This window comes from Megascapheus bottae, chromosome 29 (assembly GCF_031878675.1).
Source record: "Megascapheus bottae isolate mThoBot1 chromosome 29, mThoBot2.hap1, whole genome shotgun sequence".
NCBI classification, from domain to species: domain Eukaryota; kingdom Metazoa; phylum Chordata; class Mammalia; order Rodentia; family Geomyidae; genus Megascapheus; species Megascapheus bottae.
The window spans coordinates 4,389,191-4,409,576 of NC_143537.1; the positions used below are offsets into that span (position 1 = coordinate 4,389,191).

General features: G+C 36.0%; 1 long non-coding RNA gene across 7 annotated transcripts in view; it reads left to right on the forward strand.

Annotated features, from left to right (window-relative positions):
- LOC150044548 (uncharacterized) overlaps window positions 1-20,386 on the forward strand; it is a 604,944-nt gene that overhangs the window by 89,604 nt on the left and 494,954 nt on the right. For 5 of the 7 annotated variants that reach the window (XR_016533087.1, XR_016533092.1, XR_016533090.1 and 2 more), the window contains exons 2-3: window positions 359-448; window positions 5,056-5,140. This is a non-coding gene — a long non-coding RNA (uncharacterized LOC150044548). The remainder of the gene's footprint in view (window positions 1-358; window positions 449-5,055; window positions 5,141-20,386) is intronic. The other 2 variants (XR_016533089.1, XR_016533091.1) reach the window with 1 other exon arrangement.

Sequence of the window (20,386 nt, forward strand, 5' to 3'; positions counted from 1 at the left end):
CTACTCAGAAAAAGCAAGAAGTGGCCCTGTGGCTCAAGTGGTAGAACCGAACCTTAGGGACAGGGCCCAGGCCCTCAATTCAAGCCTCAAGACTGGCAACCCATTTTTTTTTTCTACTTTATGTTATATAATGTTTTTTCCCATTGCAAAAAGAAATCCTTTCTTTTACAAAAAGAAATCCATGCAAATTGTGTGTCTTTTCCTGAACACAATTCCGTTCCCTTGGATCTTTTTTAAATATTCAGTGACACTTACTAGGCATACTTCTTGTCCTAAGACTGAATTCTTTCTTCTTATTTTAATGTCCTAATCCCCATGAAGTCTAATTAACTTGATTCTTGGCTTTTCTTTTGTTCAGAGAGCCAGTTACCAGTAAACTAGGTCTTGATTCTGTGACTGAATGGCAAGAGCACTTTCTTAGATAAAAGGAATGAGGTCTTCTTACACAGTAGGTATCATTTAAAAATAACAAAATTGATTTCTTTTGCTTTGTGTCAGTTTTATTGTGCCTGTGGTATACTTGTTAGAATGTATAGTTTCGATTGCTTTGAAAGTAGTTTTTACTCAATATTTTTTCAGATTGTACATAATGTCTATTAGCAAACTACTTTCACGAAATCAACTTTCTCAAGCCTACATTATTAATATTAACAAAAATAATATATTCCAGCCAGGCCGGTAGCTCATGCCTGTAATCCTAGCTACTCAGGAGGTTGAGATCTGAGGATCAAGGTTCAAAGCCAGCCTGGGTTCAAAAGGATCTGAGACTCTTTTCTCTAATTAACCTCTAGAAAATGGGAAGTGGAGCTGGGCTAAAGGGTAGGGCGGTAGCTGAAGAGCTCAGGGACAGTACCCAGGCCAAATTCAAGCCCTATGACCCCCCACCAAATAATAATACGTTCCATATGTATATACATTCCTATGCAGGTGAAGGAATTTATGTATATGTATTTTGTGCAACCTATAATATAAAAATATATTCCATATGTACATACATTCCTATGTAGGTACATTTATGTTTGCAATCTATAATATGAATATATATATATATATATAGGTTTTGTAAAGTACACTTTATTGAACTGTAATTATTTAGAAAGCCCACTACAGTGTGAACTCTAGGCTATCAGAGATTGTTTTCTGTTACATACCACTAGTTTGCATAATGCTTAGTTAGTGCTCACTAAAGATTTAGCCAATTTTTACCCAGGCACAGTGGTGCATACCTCTAATCCTAGCTACTCAAGAGGCTGAGATCTGGGGAACGTGGTTTAAAGCTAGCCCAGGCACTAATGACCGTGACCAATTAACCAGAAGAAAACAGAAAGTGGTGCTGTGGCTCAAGGGGTTTGGTGGTAGCCTTGAGCTGAAATGCACAGGGACAATGCCCAGGCCAAGTTCAAGCCCCATGACTGACCCCCACCAAAAAAAGAAAGAAAAAAAAAAAGAAAAAAGATTTAGCCAATTTCTAAATGCATTGCACTTAGAAATTAAGTGGCTTGCTTCAGATCCCAGAACTAGTCTAGGCACTATCTCAATAAGTTCCTTGGATGTTAGATCTAGCATATAAGTTGTATGGGAAATGTCTGTCATGTAGCAGGAACTGGTCATGACATTAAGGACTGCTTCCTCATTGTTGTATGCTCAGAAACTACTTATTTAGTCTGTGGATAAATAAACATGCTAATAAGAAAGTGTGCTCTTCTGCTTTATTTTTTTCTCTCTTTGTTTTATTTTTTAAAATCACTGTTTAACTAGGGGAGTAATTGTAGCATGGTGCAAAATAGGAAATCTGTCAGAGGGATAGGAGTTCTCATCCTACTCAACTACACAGCCAAAGGAGAGAAACTGATGATAATGTTTTCTCTATGCCGTTTAAACTTTTCCCTTTATTAGGGACACTTCTTGCTTCTCCTTCTGAGAGAACATACAGAATTTAATTCATTACTATGTCATTTTGAAAGGCTTTGCATTTTGAGTGCAAGCACCTCAACCGTTATGTTCTGTGTGTTTTAAAATAAATTCACTGTATATATACTTACCATATGTATTTATGTATGTATGTATGTATGTATCTATTTATCTATCTATCTGATGAGAGAGAGAGAGAGAGAGAGAGAGAGAGAGAGAGAGAGAGAGAGAGAGAGAGAGAGAGAGAGAGGAGGGAGAGAGAGAATATTATCACATTTTACACTAATGGATTCAAAACTAAGTGTTGGAAAATGTAGCATTAGGAAGTCTGAATCTTGGACTTACAAGGTTACCAGTGATGGAGACTTGATTATATCACTCCTGGGTTCTGCCGCTTCTTAAGTAAATGCAGAGCCTCTTCTTGTCTCATAGCTGGTGGGAGTCATACAGCACTAGTCTGCTCTTGGAAAGGCACAAAATCACTCAGAGAGAGAGAGAAAGGGAAAGAGAGAGAGAGAGAGAGAGAGAGAGAGAGAGAGAGAGAGAGAGAGAGAGAGAGAGAGAGAGAGAGAGAGAGACAGACAGAGAGAGAGAGAGACAGGGACAGAGAGACAGAGACAGAGACAGAGAGAGAGAGAGAGAGAGACAGACAGACAGACAGAGACAGAGACAGGAGGGAGGGAGAGAGACAGAGGCAGAGAGAGAGAGCGAGAGAGAGACAGAGTCAGAGACAGGAGGGAGGGAGACAGAGACAGAGACAGAGACAGAGACAGAGTCTGGGAGGGAGAGAGTGTTCATGTACATGCATGTGTCTGTGTGCCGTATTGGATGATGAGAAAACACCATGTTCAGGACAGAAATTTATCTCACAGATATTCTTAAACTTACAGCTGTTCTTACACAGAACTCCCTCTGTAACCCTCACTTTGCATTAAGAACTAAGGATTCTTCCTTTCCTTCTTCCAGAAGGCCTTCTACCATGAGATGTCTCCCTCACCATTTCTTTTGGTGACTGTCCAGGAGTATTAATTTCCTTTCTACTCCTGGAGCACTTCAAGTTTCCCCGACCAGTTCCTTTCATAAGCTGCAATGAAGCTTTTCCAGTACTGCTGTCCATTGTCTTCTTCCTATCCTCTGTCTGTTACCTGTCTAACTCCTTTTAGATCATTATAATCTTAATGACTTAGCCTATTCCTCCAATTTATAGTTTTCCTTTCTTTTATAATCCCAACTTGTAAAACAGCGCCAATTCGTTTTAGATAAAATGCCCCATTAATAGTGAGAACTGAGGTTATTGTTATATTGACAGTATTCTGTGTTATGTTTAATACATAGTAACTCTCAATAAATATATTTGATTAGATAAACAGCAGCATAAGACTAAGATTGGAATTTAAAATGCATCGGCCAAAGTAAGGAGTTGTTTTTTTCTTGATATAAAAGACAAAAGGATGCACCTAAGAGTTGAAAGATGAATTTAAATGCATACATTTAGAAAATTTGTGTCTCCAGATCTTCATATGTTGTTTATTCACTTTGCATGCCTCTGCCACCTCTCTTTTCCTATCTCTTTATACATCTGGCCTTATTTATTTATTTATCTTTGCCAGTCCTGGGTTTAACTGAGGACCTGAGCACTGTCCTTTGGCTTCCTCAAGGTAGAGCTCTACCACTTGAGTCACAGCACCACGTCTGGCTTTTTTCTGTGTATGTTGTACTGAGGAATCAAATCCGGGTCTTGGCGCATATTAGGCAAGCACTCTACCACTAGGCCAGACTTCTAACCCTCTGGCCTCCATTTATAAACCTCTGTCTTTTGTTAACCCCCATTTATGTTCCAGATCTGGGTATCTACCAGTGTCCACAGGGATATTTTCTCATATTTTCAGAATGAGGCTCCATCTCCTGTTTTATGGTGTTGTTGTACTCTGTTTGCGTAAAATCCCTCACCTTGCATTCTCTTAGCATTGAAGTATTGACTCTGTGCAATGAAGTATTGACTCACACTTGAGGCTGATGGGGTCATTGCCGTATCACTTTGGCCTTAGAAGAGGCTAGAGATTGACTTGATAATGTCAGTTTCATAGGAGTTTTATTCCTATTTGATTAACAAGGGCAAGACCCCTGGACAAGAGGGCTCAAGTAAACTTCTCTGGCTGACAGTGTTTGATGTCGGTTGTCATACATCATGGCTGGGGAAATTAAGTATGGTCTGTGCTAGTCCACTGGGAGAGGATAACAGAAACTGTGCTTGGTCTCTGGACTCTGACATAGGAGGCTTTTTTTTGGTTTGCTAGTAATAGTCTCTTTGTGCTGTAATAAACTATACCCCCAAAGAATACAGCTTTATGCTTAATTGTTGAGTTCTGATGAATCATTGCTGCTGAGAGTTGTATGGGAAACCTCTTTATATTATAGTACATATTCAACACAGAAGGTCCCTATGGAGGGCAGGGTGTACAGCTGTGCATGGAGCAGATAGGAAGGAGTTCTTTCTTCAATGAGCTTTCCATCTGGTGATGAAGCAGCCAGTTCGCATGTGGAAAGACACAAATGTTTACCAGTGAACGGAAGTTCCATAATCAAAACAGTAAGAATAAAATGGTAGGCAGATCTCTGCTTCTTGCTAACCATGGGGCATATTTGAGAGATGGTGTACATTTGAGTTAACATATATGTTCAAAGTGCACCAGGTTCCAAGTAGACATTAGACACTCAGTAGATGCTGGTGACTTAAATAAAATCCAGTGCTTCCTCCTCTTTCTACAATTTTTCTTATTTGGAAAATTGCCTGAGTAGTATGAATTTAGAAAGGCAAAATGCGTGCACTTGTGGTGTGTGTGTGTGTGTGTGTGTGTGTGTGTGTGTGTGTGTACAGTTATAGAAGGCATAGCTGACTTTTGAGAAGAAAGAGCTTCTCTACTTTGCTAACTTGGGTTTTGAATTGTTGTTAATTCTGACTAATCATGACTAAATACTTTATATTGCCATTTAGTTTTATACAAGCATATGTGGAATGTAAATGTCACAATAAACATGAAAGTTTAGAAGAAGCACAAGCTTGCTTTTGATTCCTGATACTATGAGCAATGTCTGCATTTAATTTTCTAGTGTAAGATAACGTGGTCATCTTTTATTTTCCAGATTGAAGCTGGCCACAGAATTGTCCCAGCACTGCATTCTGGACCCTCCCTTGGCCTAACAGTCCACACTTCAGACCCTGGCACACGTGAGTAATGATCATGTTCACTTGTCAGTACTTTCTTAACACACTAGACTTTGCTTTTTGAAACATCTTCCCAAGACATTGGCCAAGTTAGGTGCTAAATAAATGTTGTCATGAACACATTTAAACATTATAACAGTAACAGCATAATCTGTGGTTTCCCAGTTAAAATATTATGACTACACTTTCTTTTTGGTGCACATGCACTCTGTGTTGATTGAGTAGAGAAAAACCTCCTCTTCTTTATATGAAAATTAGCAATTTCACAAGGCTGTGTGGAGTAGGCAGCAATCATAACCATGTATTGTGTTATTGTGTATGTGTGTGTGTGTGTTAGACCTTTCATGTGTTGTGTTATTGTGTGTGTGTGTTAGACCTTTCATGTGTTGTGTTATTGTGTGTGTGTATGTGTGTGTTAGACCTTTCATGTGTTGTGTTATTGTGTGTGTGTGTGTGTGTGTGTGTGTTAGACCTTTCATGTGTTAGATCTTTTATTTGTACCTGTCAGAAGATGACAGTGATGGAGGAACTAGGCCTAAAAGCTTTGTATATGGTTATTTTCCTACGATTCTGGGTGGATAGTAGGAGAATAATGACAAATTATTTTTAAGAAAATCATTTCTTGATTTTTTATATTCCTTTAAATAGAAATAGTAATCATTTATTGCATTTTGTTCTTGAAGGAGTGTGGGGGAGGGGTACATGATAGCAAAATGGCAGAATAGAAGCAATAAAGGCCTGGGGTTCAGACAAACAAAACATTTTAAATCCCAGCTTTAATGCTTAGTAATTGTATGATCTTGGGAGAAACAACCATTAGAAAGAAACAAGTTTATTGTGTTGGCCTCAATTATCTTATCTATAAAGCAGTGCAGGGTACTTTAAAAGTGAAAATAGGGAAACTTTGCTTAATATAGAGGTCTCATTTATATTTGTAAAGCACTTCATCACTTTCAAACATATTTTCCCAGGCTGTTTTCTTTCTCCAATTGTTAGTTTAATGACTGCCTGCTCATGTCCTTTGTGGTGGATAGATTGTGCCTCAAGTTTCTAGAGATGGATGAATATAGGGATCACAGCATTGGACAGATGGACATGGCAGTAGTTTATAATAGTTACTCAAGTTTACAGGAAGAAGGACATTGTATGGTCAGTACATGCAAGTATTGTACCCAGAATAGTGTAAGAAGACAGGAGCTGTGGGAGGCGACTAGATTCAGGCATGGATGCCCTCTGTTCCTTTGTGTGGAAGGGTTTACCTTTTTTGAGGCATTTTAAGGGCAGGTACAGAACTGATACATAAATCTCAGGAAAGAGCAGGACTCATGCAAATCACCTTGATCTAGGAGGCTCTGTGGCAGGGAAATGGGGAGAGAATCTTGTAGTTAGGTGAGAAGGGACTTAGCTAGTTTCCTCTGGGGGTCAAGACTCACGTATAGGTTAAGGTTACATGATACATGATTTCTTTTTATCATAATTAGTAATGATAGAAATTCTGAAGATCTTAAAACTGTACAAAAGTTGTCATGATAAAATGATTGATAAATTAGAAAGTAAGAAGTAATCTGTGTGTAATAATTCTGTGACAGTAAATGTAGTTCATATCCCTGCATACATGAAAGGATTTTGAAATTTAAGAATAACTCTCTCTGCAATTAGTGTAGTAGGAAAATATCCCTGTAATTACATGGGATTAAGCATCTTGGTAAAGTAAAGGCTTTGTACAATTAAAGCCATATTTGATGCCATAACATTTTACCAACTCCTGCCCAAACCCTTCCTTCTCATTGCCAGCACACTTTGAAGACTTGTACTACATTCCTCTGCCACCCAGGACAAAGATCAGAGCTTCAGTTTTGATTTATGAGTTTCTATGGTACAAAATCATTCTCTCTGATGGAAGAGTAGAATTGCATTTTGTAGACATACCAGATTTTTGTGACCCATTTACCCAGTGAGGGGCATCTGATTCTGTATCTTGGCTATGATAATCAATGCTGTGGTGAATATGCTTGTGCCTCGTTTGTGTTATATTGGATAAATGCCCAGAAGTAGAATTGCTGGATCATAGGGAAGCTCTAATGTTTCAACTTTGAGGAACCCCTCTGTACTGCTTTCCAGAGTGGTTGAACAAGTTTACATTCTTATCAGTAGTGTAGTAGAGTTCCTTTTGGCCACATCCTACTGGTATTTGTTATTATTACTTTTTTGATAATGTCCATTTTAACTCTAGTAAGGTAGAATCTCAACGTTCTTTGTATTTGTATTTCTGTATATTAAGTGAAGTAAGTCAAACCCAAAGAAACAGACTGCTTGATTTCTCTTATTTGTGGTAACTAAAATATGCCTATCAATCTGCAAGTAAACACACTCAATATTACAAGATAAAAAATACACTGGGATATGATAAATTATACAGGTCTCCAGACATTGACACAGTGAGACCAAAGGAGGATATTCTTGGCAGAGGATTACAAAGATTCAATAGCTATGTGCATATAAAATAATATCTATTCAACTCCAGGAAGCAGAAAGAAGAGGGTATTTTAAAAAATTTGTTGGGCCAGGAGTTTAGCCTAGTGATAGAGTGCTTGCCTAGCATGCATGAAGATCCGGGTTCGATTCCTCAGTACCGCATACATAGAAAAAAGCCAGAAGTGGTGTTGAGGCTCAAGTGGTAGAACTTTAGTCTTGAGAAAGTCCAAGGACAGGGCTCAGGCTCTGAGCTCAAGCCCAGGACTGGCAAAAAAAATAATTTGTTGCTGTTTGTTTTTGTTTTGTTAATCTGTTTTTGAGAGGATGGGACTAAAGGTTAAAAAATTGCAGCAGTGACACTCACCAGGTGAGGATGAGGGAAAAAACTGGGAGAGAACAAGGGAAGAGGTGACACTGTTAAAAATGTATTCAATACCTAACTTATATAACAGCAACCCTCTGCACATTACTCTGCAAATACATACACACATATTTAAGAGTTCATATAGCAAGGGCTTTCCCATACCTGTTCATTCCATTTACAGTCACCTACCTTCAGCCTCATCTGTTTTTATGCCTTCTCCAGCCTCAGAGCTTCCCATAGACCTGGCATGCTTTATCTCCCCAACCTATCTTCCTAGTTTTACCTATACCACTTTTGCTATATGAAAACTACTGGTTTGCTTAAGTGACATTTCCTATGAGAACCTTTTTCTGATGTCTGTAGTAAAATTGACCACCATGGTATGAGTAATTCTATAGTTTTTCTTCACATTATTCCTGAAATTTATACAATGGAGTAAATTAAGAATCTTGCTTTTACTTTTTAACTATGTTGGCAATAGATGAAGTAAACACATGGGAATGGGTATCAATGTTCAAGAAATAATGTACCCACTACCTGATGAATGTTACTGTAACCCCTGTATATATCATCTTGACAATAAAATACAATTAAAAGAAAAGAAAAAATAAAGAACCCTGTGATTGCCAGGCAATTGAGGCATTAAAAAAATAAAGACAAAAACCAGTTTTCCAGTCCATTTTATTTAAAAACATCTCATCATCTCTTAAGCAGTGATCTTCTATTAACATTTATGTCTAGCTCGAGGGTAATCAACAGAAACTTATTTCTGAATTAATTAATATCCCATTGAGAACACATTTCATAGTGTCTCCAAGAAATTTCAGTACAACTAATGATCTTGCACATTTGTCAAAATGTTTAGGATTTTGAATTGCAGAAACATTGATAACATTTAACCAATTAAATGGTCAGACTTTAGTGTAATAAATATTGAAAAGACATCAAAATCTTTTATGTACGTGGGTTCCTAAGTTTTTAAATTATTTTAAAACTTGCAGTTTTAGTTGGTATTTTTAATAGTTGCAATTAAAAACAATTATTGATTAATAGACTTAAATATTTAGTACCTAAATATTCAGTACCTAATGAATTATTTTATTAATAATTGATTTTTAACATTTATTTCTTTGGATAAGTAGATGAATTAATAAATGGAGATTATCCTAATTTTTCATTCATAACTATATACTTAAATTGTATATTTTATAATTTTTTATTTTATATTCCTTTTTATTATAACTAATAGAAGGTTTACATTATATTTGCCAGATAGAAGGTGCATTACTTCACATACATTGATACCCCTTCTCATGTTTTTGTCCCAGTTTCCCTCCCCTGATCCCCTCATCTTGTATTCCCCCTTTCCTATCCTATTTCAGATATTTTATAATTTTTATTCACAATTTATGAATTGCAGACTAGGTCAAATACAATAGAAGCATTTGTTTTTGTATGAATTAGTGGCTCATTAGTAGTAAAACTTTTTGAATGTGTGTATGTGCATAAGTTTGACTAATAGAAAATGGGCCAACTAATTTTGTGTTTTATTTCTGATTGAGTGGCTCAATCAACTAGATGTAATCTCTGAAAAGTTCTCTTTGGAGTCCAAAGCATTTTAAATTAATTATTTTATGAGTATGGAACCATAATATAGATTCTGGCATAAAAGCCTATAATAGGGGGTCGGGAGTGTGGCCTAGTGGTAGAGTGCTTGCCTAGCATTCTTGAAGAAGCCCTGGGGTTGATTCCTCAATACCACATACACAGAAAAATCCAGAAGTGGTACTGTGGTTGATGTGGTAGAGTGTTAGCCTTGAGGAAAGCCCAAGGACAGTGCTCAGGCCCCAAGTGCAAGCGCCAGGACTAGCCAAAAAAAAAAAAAAGCCTATTATATACCACAAAAAATGATCTAACAAATGTGATTAATTTGACACCAATTCTCACTATACAAAAATCAGTCAGTTTCTTCATTGTGAATGAAGATGATTAGGGAAGCATGTAAAGTTATCCACTTCATTTGGGTTTATGTTCTGGTCTGATATCTTCTATTTAGAAGTAGTTTTCTAAGGCAATTTGTATCATTGTCAGCATGTGGCTTCTTCTGGGAATCAGAGGCAACTAACTGCCAAATTTGCCAGTGATCTCTTTTGTTGTATGACGGACCTGCAAAACACCAGTTTATAGGTTTTCTTTGTGACAAATGGAATAATACAGCTTAGAGCTTACAATGGTATATGTGCACTAAATGAAGAAAAATGTTTCATGGCTTATTCTTTGCATGAAATAGATGAAAGTACCTTCACACAGTCCCGGCAAACACATTTTAATACTAGGAGGCAATGATATATTTATATTTCACTAGAGACTGATGTCATTCATCCAAGCAATGCTGCTGAGTGCCCACAGATTAATGGTGAAGGGAATGTTGTGACTGTCCACTTTGACCTAGTCACCCAGTATTATATGCATGTCAGTTTATTAGGTCTCACCACTTTTTCAAGAGGTAGTGTCTCATTGCCCTATTCATATGGAAATAGAAAGATTTGAAAAAATTATATTAAATGAAGTAAGCCAGACCAAAAGAAACATAGGGTGCATGATTTTCCTCACTTGTAATAATTAGAATGTGCCTATAAATCTACATGTAAACTTTATGAATAGTAAAAGACAAAATATTATACTTTGGTCAGGACTCTAAAGCATTCACACAGGGAGACCAAAGGAGGATATTCTTAGGAGAGGATCACAAGGGCTCAGTAATTATGTGCATATGATCATAGAAAATGTTGCTGCTTATGGAATTTAACTCCAAGAAATGAAAACAAGAGGTTTTCTTTTTATTATACTGTTTGTGGTTCTTTTTTTCTTCTGATTTTTCCCTTTTGTCTCTGTTTTTGATTTCTCTACCTTTTGTCTTGTATGTGATTAGGGGAGAAAAAGGAAAATCACAAAAATGGTGGAACAAAGGGAGACCTAATTCAGCAATGATACTCACTAGACACTATGTTTGACACTATGTTTGAAGTGACTTATATAATTAATAATCCCTTTGGATATCACCTTTAGAATTAAAAAGAAACATAAAAAAGATATAGTGTCTCATTAAAGTACAAGGCCATATAGTACTTAGTCCTTTGATATTTGCAGTTGTGAGATTATTCTGTGAACATATCAAGATAGGCTTATTGAAGGAATATTGTGTAATCATACTTTAGAGTCAGACAGGGTCTACTTAGTGTCTGCTATATGGCTTAGGGAATGGTAGTTGAGACCGGTTCTGGATCTGCTTTTGTTTTTCTCAGTCTGAAAAATGAAGATACTGTTGTTTGTCTTTAAGTGTTGTAAGAATTAGAATACCTAACTTCCCCAAATATGATAAGTAGACACTAAAGGCTTCTTATCTTGAAATTGGGGCACTGAGCGGTATTCTTTTTATATTTAATCAAAGTTAAGCAAGTAAAATGTATCTTGTAATAATACAGAAAAAAAGTACTCCTTTGCCATCTAGGTTAAAGTAACTGGTTTTAAGTTTGGTACATAGATTTTGTCAATTGCACTTTTTCATGTTTTCAGGAACTAGGCTATATAGAGAGATTATTGTTCATTTTTCAAAATAGGAATATTCATTAATTTCCACCTTAGTAAATAGTGTACTTAGATATTTTTATGTTTTAATTTTTTCATAGCTGTGCTATGTATATAGTATAGCATGGAACTTTGGAAAATAAGGAGAACCTCATTATTTCAAGTATGAGCTGTAATCACATTATGCTAAATACTTCTCCATTTTGCCAAAACAAAATCAAATCACTAAAGCCTGGGGGAGGAATTGTATAATATGCTAATGATGATAGCCAAGATATTAAGAACAGTCACATATATTTTCAGCAATGACCATTAGAGTTAATGATGTTCACTTACAGTGAGTTATCGAGAATTGAATCCAGAGACAAGTAGATGGCTTAATCAGTATTTAGAGTTTATTAATCAAATTCTTACATATTACTCTCAAGAAATAATGATGAGATTAAGGCTTTTAATTCTTAAGGACATAATTATATATGGTTGTTTGCGATGAGTGTTCATGAATGCGCTTTATTAATTATGTTCATTTAAAGGTTCATATGTCCCAGCACACTTTAATTTTCACCATATTAGATGACAAATGCAATCAGTGAATGCAATCAGTGTCAAACATATACTAGACAGTTGAATAATATGTTTATTGTAAACAATAAGAAGTATATTATTTATGTGTTAGGCACGTGCTGACATTTTTATGTGTTTTATTTTACTTTTAAGTCTTTTACCATATAAAGGTGTGCCACAGATGACAGGCAGAATTTTACTGTTAAATTTTATTTTTTGAGTGATAAATTATTAAACTTTTTATATTTATTTATTTTTAATTTAATTTTATTGTCAAGGTGATGCTTCCACTTATGTGGATAGCTAGTAATTCCCTTAAATATAATCACCCTAGAATTCACCTCTATTGTCAAAAGAACTAAATCTACCTCTTTTCCAATCTTTGCAATTACAGTATTAAAAAGTATGTTATGAAGGTGCACAATATCAGAATGGATATGTAAGAAATAAGGAAGGGTCAAGCTAGAGAGATGAGCTCTAGAGATGTGATCTCTACATTAACTGTTCTCTAGAGAGAAGCCAGAAATAGAATGAAAACAATATGTCACACTTATAGACCTGAGCTCCCAGTGTTTATCTTATATCTAACTTTGCTAAAACTTTATCAAATTTTTATACTTGTATTTATTATATTTTATAAACATTTTTCTTGAATATGGAAATTTAGAGAGATTCAGTTGAAATGCATTAAGGTAGGAAAATTAATTATTGACAGGTTCTGAAAATAATTACTAGGTCTTGTGAATAATTTAGAATGCACTCCAGGGCATGCAATTTCTTCCTCCTCCTTCCTCTTCCCCCTCCCCCTCCTCCTCCTCCTCTTCCCCCTCCTCCTCCTCCTCCTCCTCCTCCTCCTCCTCCTCCTCCTCCTCCTCCTCCTCCTCCTCCTCTTCCTCCTCCTCTTCTTCTTCTTCTTCTTCTTCTTCTTCTTCTTCTTCTTCTTCTTCTTCTTCATATATTTTTATATATATTGTAATTAATAAAAGGGTTACATTGTGTTCACCAGATAGAGGGTGCATTACTTCACAAACATTGATACCCTTTCTCATGTCTTGGTCCCCATTTCCCTCCCCCTACCCCCGCCCGTCACCTTGTTTTCCCCCCTTTCCTGTCGGACTTCAAATAACCAAGTACGCATATATACAATATATCAAATAACCAGGTGAAATACTGTAACAATATGAGATAACCAAGGGACAGCAAAAGAGATGAGAGATAACATAGCACATTAAGGACAGCAATCACTCATTCTATGGCTTTTGTTTCTATATCCTAGAGGTCCTTTCATTTAGCATCATACTGTATACAGACCTTATGTATCTAGGTTTTGCTCTATTGCAAATCTCTGCTAGAAGAGCCCAAGGTTTCTATTGATTTTGACAAATGAGGGAAACCATTGAGCCTATGTTCCTTTGAGTCTGGCTTACTTCACTTACTATGATTTTTTTCTAAGTCTTTCCATTTTCTTACAAATGGGGCAATGTCATTCTTTCTGACAGCAGCATAGAATTCTATTGTGTATAAATACCACATCTTGTTGATCCACTCATTAACTGAGGGGCATCTGGGTTGGTTCCATATCTTTGCTATGGTAAATAGTGCTGCAATGAACATCGTTGTGCTAGTGGATTTAGTATGTCCTTGTTTCTGGATGGTTGGATAAATGCCAAGTAGTGGAATTGCTGGGTCCTAGGGGAGCTCTATGTTTAGTCTTTTGAGAAACTGCCATACTGCTGCTTTCCATAGTGGTTGAACGAGTTTGCACTCTCATCAACAGTGTAGTAGTGATCCCTCCTGGCCACATCCCTGCCAGCATCTGCTGTTTTTAGATTTCTTAATCATGGCCATTCTAACTGGAGTGAGATGGAATCTTAGAGTTGTTTTGATTTGTATTTCTTTTATGGCTAGAGATGTCTAGGCATGCAATTTCTTTAATGGTAAAAGGAATCCTTTAGTTCTAGAGTAACAATTTCGATATTTCTCTATTATCAGTGTATCAATTATCTTGTGATAGTGTCTTGTAAGTTTAATTTATTGATGTATCCTAATGTGATGAAGCCACACAGATTGTATTCTTTCACACCATATGATAATTTGGAGATATTTTTCAGAATTTTTATAGAGATCATAAAATGTTTATTAGTATTTATTTATATTTTATTGTAATGTATAGAGGGGTTACGGTTACATTCGCCAGATAGTAGGTGCATTACTTCTCATACATTGATACGCTTTCTCATGTTTTGTCCCCATTTCCCTCCCCCACCCACTCTCAATCATCTTGTTTTCCCCCTTCCCTTTCCTATTTCAAATAATCAAATTCAGATCATAAGATTTTTATTAAAAGATTTTCAGAAAGGAGTTGCTGAGAGTGAGGAATAAAACGCATTCCTCTCATTTTTTACCTTTTGTTTGGGTCTCACAATGACTGGACCAATTTTACTTAGTGCATTTGGAAAGTCAGGGGAGCCCTGGCAGTTTTTTAGAGTGGAAGTTGGGTGACCACCACAGATATTCTTCCTGTGGAGTCCAGAGTGAGCTTGTGTTTAGAAACTGGGGATTTCCAGTCTCTAAAGACACCCCTGTAACTGAAGGAACTTTGGAAGTTTTTGTTATCACCTATTGGACAGTTGTTATCATTACTGGTATTGGGACTTAACACTCAACACTTGATGCTTTCTAGTCAGGCAGTCAACACAAGCCATCCCTTCAGACTTTGTCACTTTACTTATTGTTGAATAGTATCTTGTGTTGTTGCCTGGGACTGGCCTTCCTTCTCATGGACTTCTTTGTAGCTGGGATGCTAGGTATGAACTGACACAACTTGTCTCATGGTTTGAGACCAAGCCTTAACTAATGCTTTTGCTCAATCTTCCTGGGTAGCCGTGATTACAGACAAGCCACTGTACCTAATGTGAGTGGCAGTTTATCCATCTCAGCAGGACTCATGAGAAAAAGAGTACTTTTTGAATTCTAAGTATGGTCATCCTTTTCAAAAACCTTGTTTTTCTTAGAAATGTACTTATTAATCAGTATGAACTTGGATGGTAATTATATGGTAATTTGTTTTCACTACTTCATAAATTTATAATGGTGGTAACTTGAACTTATTTCACTTTATAAAATTCTTTATAAATATAAGTTGCTGGTGATAATGTTTACTACTAGCCATTTTTCCTCCATGCGGTTTAACAAAGTAAAGTGATATACCTTTTAAACTGATAATTAATAGACAAATGTTTTTGACAAAGTAAAGTGATACACTTTTTTAACTGATAACCAATAGACTAATATGTAAATTATTCTTATTTCTTTACCAAGAAAGATAAATCCATTATTCTTTCTTAAGTTTATAGCAGGTACTTAAAAGTAATGAAATTTTAGTTTAAAAGATTTTAATGTGGAGATTTTTCAGATCAGAATATTTGAAAACACTGTTGGAAGTCAGGTACTGGTGACTCATATCTGTAATCCTAGCTACTAATAGGAGGCTGCGATGTTTGAGTCAAGGTTCGAAGCCAGCACACATTAAGAAAGTCCATGAGACTCTCAACTCCATTAACAATCAAGAAGTAGAGATGTGGCTCCAAGTGGTAGAGTACCAGCCTTGCGCCCCAAAATATGTATATAATATTCGTATATATGTGTATCTGTTTCTATATTTCTGCTTGCATATATAGAGAAATACAAATTTGTTTAAAATAAAATATTACATACAGATATTTAGATCTATAAATAAGTAACAATTCTAATACTTCTATGGAAGGATACTTTAGTTAGAAACCCAGTTCCTGGGGCTGGGATTTTGGCCTAGTGGTAGAGTGCTTGCCTAGCATGCACGAAGACCCGGGTTTAATTCTTCCGTACCACATACATAGATAAAAGCTGGAAGTGGTGCTGAGGCTCAAGTGGTAGAGCTCTAGTCTTGAGAAAGTCCAAGGACAGTGCTCAGGCTCTGAGCTCAAGCCCAGGACTGGCAAAAAAACAAAAAACAAAACAACAACAACAAAAAAACCCTCCAATGCTTTGTCTCATTTGACACACCCAGGACCAGAGTTCTAGTCCATGATGGACTCAAAAAAAATGAGAGAGAGAGAAAGAAAACTGGCTGAAAGAGTGATGATCAGGATACATTCTATTTCTATGACTTGTCCAAAATCTTCTAGCCCCTACTTATAGGGAAAAAAATTTCTGGTCTATCTTTTAATTTCTTAGTGGCACTTTGTTCCATTTTTTTCTGTAGGTTATGCAATGTTAGGTCAGTTTAGATTTTAAATTTTTGGGTCAAAGAAAGATGTCACCATAAATATTTTAGCCAGTGTTTCAGAGACAGGATGGAAGTTTTGATAATCTTTGAAAAATAATGTTATAAATAAAGTTCCAGTATGTAGTAATTATGTTGTGGCTACAATCTGAACATTGGATGATAATAAGACACCTACATCTATAGATCCCTAAATGCTAGATAATAATGCTTTGTAACACCACAACTAGAAATCTGTACTGTTCTTATTAATATGAACTGCTCAAGGCTATGAAAGATTGACAGGAAGTATACAGGATTCTATTTTTTGTTTGTTGAAATGTAAACTAGAGCTGTTCATCGAATAAAACACCACTCAGCTGGTATATATTTATGTTTGCATACAGGAAGTCTAGAAAATGTAAGGCATAATTCTTATGTATAAGTATTAAAATTTGTCTTTTAAATTTTATCAGAACATTCAAAATTACAATATCCATTTCTCTTAGGGTCTTTGATATATAGATTATTGTACTAAGATCCTAGGAAGAACATAACTAAATTTCTTCTATCTTGTAGGTACTTATAACAAGGAATTCATCCGTCTGTTTGCCATAATGTTGGACACAGAAAGTCCTTTAACCAATATATACTGAGAAAATTACCCAAACTCAGTGTGTACTCTTTTTTTATGATAAAATATTATTCAATTATTAAGACCTAAGTAGCACTTAAGTGACTGATATGAGGTATCATTAACCGTGTTTTAATGCCTAAAGGCAGCATAGATTTCAGATGGGACCAATTTTCAAGTTGTAACTTAGTGAGAGATAATCACTTTATCTCACATCATCTTTCTTTTTTTGCCAGCTCAGGGCCAGAGCATTGTCGTTGGGCTTTCTCAAGGCTAGTGCTTTACCACTTGAACCACAGCACCACTTCCACATTTTTTCTATGTATGTGGTACAGAGGAATTGAACCCCAGTCTTCGTTAATGCTAGGCAAGCACTCTAGACAGTAGGCCAAACTCCCGGTCTCACATCATCTTTTTAAAAAAAATTTTGGGCCAAGGTAATAATTTTATTCTGTGTAGGAGGAAATTTGCTATCGTTTGCTTATAACACATCAAGCAACATCTTGCAGTATGATACAGGTTAGTAAGCCTGCAATTTAGAATTGGAAATATTGATTGCATTTTTCTTCTCTCAGACTTTCTGCCTTATTCCTGAAGAGATTTTTTACTCATATATTTGATTTAGTCAAAGTTTCAACCACCATTGAGTGAAGTAAACTGTTATCTTTACAGATTGCATTCTAGGATGAACTCATTTCCTCTGCAGTACAATTATTCATGTTTAAACGATATTCTGTCCTCTAGAAAGATTTAAAATGCATGCAAAGATAATTAGGAACTATATGCATTTTGTTTTCTCCTTAGAATTTTATCATTCAAAGATTTAGATTACACCATTTTTAATTGCTTTGGGCTAGAATACAGCTTTTAAATGTAGTTAAGCCACCCAGAGATAATATTTTAAGAATGCTTTAGTATGTGTTAGCAAAATATAATCAGGAAACTGCTATTTATGATGAGAAGTATGTTGGATTAAAAGAGGAATGAAGCAGAGGGAGTGGGAACTGGAACGTGTTCATGAGAGGATAGTGTGGCTGAAGAGAGTTGTACATACAAACATACGACATTATTTAGCTGTGAGTTGGGCAACTTAAATGATGTCATTTGTTCTTATCAATTTTTGTTTTTGGTTCTTGCATGTGGAATGCTTCTGTTGGCTTGCTGAAGCTTCATTTCTGTGACAATTAACTTAGAGCAGGCTGACAGGTTGAACAAAAATGCAGACCATAGGCCATCCCCGTTTTCCTTGTATTCTTAGTTAAACACAGAGCATAGTGTTTGCATCTGCTACATGCTAAGACAATGGGACTCAACATGGAGTTTGCAGACCCCTAGGTTTCCTTGAGATTTTAGGAGGTTAGAAGATAAGGTTTCCATAGTAATGATAAAGCATTATTTGCTGGTTTTTTTTGTGTTTGAAGTTTGCTTCACTGGTACAAACTCAATAATAGGCAAAGGTGCTGTAAAGCCTTGGTATATCACTGAAAGGACATTGAGATCTGCACTAGTAGTTTTTGTAACCTTTACTACCAAGTGCTCAGGCGTAATTGTGATCAGGCAACCCCATGTCCTTGTAGAGTAGTCAGATACTGTCAATAAATCTCAGTACATTGAGTGCATACTTTTAAACAGTTTGTGTGGCATGGTGAGACTCATTCACACAGTACTTCTGCTGGAATGATGATACCTGATCAGATTGTAAGCTGAACTACTATTTTGATCTCATATCCCTTTTCTAACTTTCTTATCTGAATAACATCAAATTTTGTTCATGCAGCATAACCAGAATGACAAATCCAAGCAGATTTAATTCAGAACAAAATATGAGAAATATTGTCTTCTATCAAGTCAAATATTACAGAGATGTGTACGATTTGTCAAAAGTTAATGCAGTTTTCACCACATATTTTTGTTAGAGTATATCAGTAGCTCATTAAATATATAATTCTTGTGAACATGGCCTACAAGATGGTTGAATAACCAAACTGTTTTTTAGTTACTTGGTTTCAACTTTACATTTGAAAAATATAAATTGATAAAGCTCACATAATCATATGCTTCCTAGAGTTTTCAGTAGTTTTGAAAGTTACCACGGTATTTTCAAGCCAAAGAAATTTTAGAGCAATTCTTGTTTGTGGCCTCTTGAAAATTAATAGGCATGTATCTGAGTTGCATTTTTGCCTACACACTTTCATTTTGTAAACAACCTTTATGTCACCGTATTTTTCTCTCAGTACAGAGTATGAGAAAGGAATAGCTATGAGAGGCACTAAATGTTGTCTTTTGTCACAATCTGTGAATTGCACAGATACTCATGTCTCCAACTTAGAGAAAGTCATGCCTGTTTTGTGAATGACCTTCGGGTGGATTCTTCAGTCACCTCTGATCTTTTTCAGGCTTCTTCTTACAGCTTTTAGATTGCTTCAAAATTCATAAAAGCAACTAGTAGGTTTTCTTTAGGATACTATACTGTGAAAATAGAAATGGGAACTCTGATTCCTTACAGTAATTCAGCAAAAGTTCAAGGACATCCTGCACAAAGAAGATATGAGCCATTGTACGAACTTGCAAAGGCATTCATTTACCTTAGCTCCTGAAATAACATTGGATCAATAATAAAAGGTAAAATCAACCACTGGAAATAGGTACAATGAATTGTGCAAATGAAGCATAGCGTGTGGATTACTACAGTTAGCTTCATACATAATGAACTTTAATCCAGACCTTATTGTTAGTTTACCAAATTACACTGTAAAGGGGAGTGAGAGGCAGTAGATCAACAATGTGTGCTTCAAACAGGCCAGGGAATAGCTAGTGAGTGGTGGCCTGGTGGTGTGTTGACCATTTGTTATCTCCTGGGAGTAAAATTCTGGTAAAGAGCATAAAATAAATTATAAGCTTTTCTACTCTACAGCCAAAAACTCATTTATAAGTTTCTCTCGTCCTTCGTGTGTTTTGCAGGGCACTTTATGGTCTGCCCAATTAAGCCTCATTGCTTTCCTTTGATGGAGAGGCAGGGAGGTCCTTCATGAATTTTCTTCATTATAACCTGTGGAATAGATAAAATGTGTACGTGTAATATACAAGTGACATGCAGTGGCAAGCTCTTAACTAGGCTCTTGGGGATACTGTGAGAATAAATAAATCCCTTTCCTGCAGGGCTTGTTGTAGGACAACAGTGAGACTGAAAAGCATCAGAAAATGTGTGATTAATGAGTTATAAATTAGAAAGTGCAGTGTCAGAGCAAATCCAGTGAGTACTGTTTGGTAGCCTGCATATTATACGAGTAATATATTTTAAAATCTTTTCTGCAGTTAGTAGATATCTTAGGTAAACAAAAAAAGCTCAGACAAAAATTGGTCTTTTGTTATCATCATACA